We start from the raw sequence: 948 nt of genomic DNA on the forward strand, positions 1-948 counted from the left end.
TGATGTACTGTGAAAGTCAAAAAATACAGAAGTAAATTTAATATATGGTAACCGTGACATTTAAAATCTATCAGGGAAAGATAGATTAGTTAGTAAATGACGTAGGGCAGATGCATAGCTATCAAGATATCAAGTAAAGTTGGATCTACACTACATAACTTGCATCAAAAATAAATTCCTGATGGGTCCAATTTTTAAAGGAAAAGTGAAATCATGAAATATTAGGAAGAAACCATATTGCAATCATGTGAATTTCTCAATTAGACCTTCAAGTGGAAATACATGAGCTTTTTAACCCTGAGCAATTGCTACCGTGTTAGCTTTAAAAAAATATATATTGGAATATAGTTGCTTTACACCATTGTGTTAGTTTCTGCTGTACAGTAAAGTGAATCCATTATACATATACATATATCCACTCTTTTTTAGATTTTCTTCCATTTAGGTTACCACAGATCCTTGAGTAGAGTTCTCTTTGCTAAACAGTAGGTTCTCTACATTAGCTTTTAAGTTACTGTTTTTGCTCAAAATACACTGTAGAGTTAGTTAATGTTGTTTTCCAGGTCGTGGTCTTCCTGCCTGCCTTGTACTGTAAGATAGGGTTCCCTATTTCATAATTAAGGAGAAGGCCAGGCTGGAGCGTCTGGTCCACCGGAAGACCTATACACACTGTGACCTTCACGCAAGTCAACTCAGAAGACCAGGGCACACTGGCTAAACTGGTGGAAGTCATCAGGACCAATTACAATGACAGATATGGTGAGATCTACCATCACTGGGGAGGCAGTGTCCTGGGTTCAAAATCAGTAGCTCATATTGCCAAGCCAGAGAAGGCAAAGATCAAAGAACTAGCCACCAAACTTGGTCAAGTGCACATTATTGAGTTTTCTGTGCATAAAAATAATAAAAAGTTCTTCTTCCAAAAAGAAGAAGAAACCATAGAAGGAT

General features: G+C 36.8%; 1 non-coding gene across 1 annotated transcript; it reads left to right on the top strand.

The window, feature by feature from the left end:
- Positions 1-237: 237 nt before the first annotated feature.
- Positions 238-306, top strand: LOC120868511. The gene has a single exon (XR_005722251.1). It is a non-coding gene; the product is annotated as a small nucleolar RNA SNORD36 (small nucleolar RNA).
- The last annotated feature ends 642 nt before the right edge of the window (positions 307-948 follow it).

The sequence above is a fragment of the Oryx dammah genome, unplaced genomic scaffold (genome assembly GCF_014754425.2).
Source record: "Oryx dammah isolate SB20612 unplaced genomic scaffold, SCBI_Odam_1.1 HiC_scaffold_9, whole genome shotgun sequence".
Classification (NCBI taxonomy): Eukaryota; Metazoa; Chordata; class Mammalia; order Artiodactyla; family Bovidae; genus Oryx; species Oryx dammah.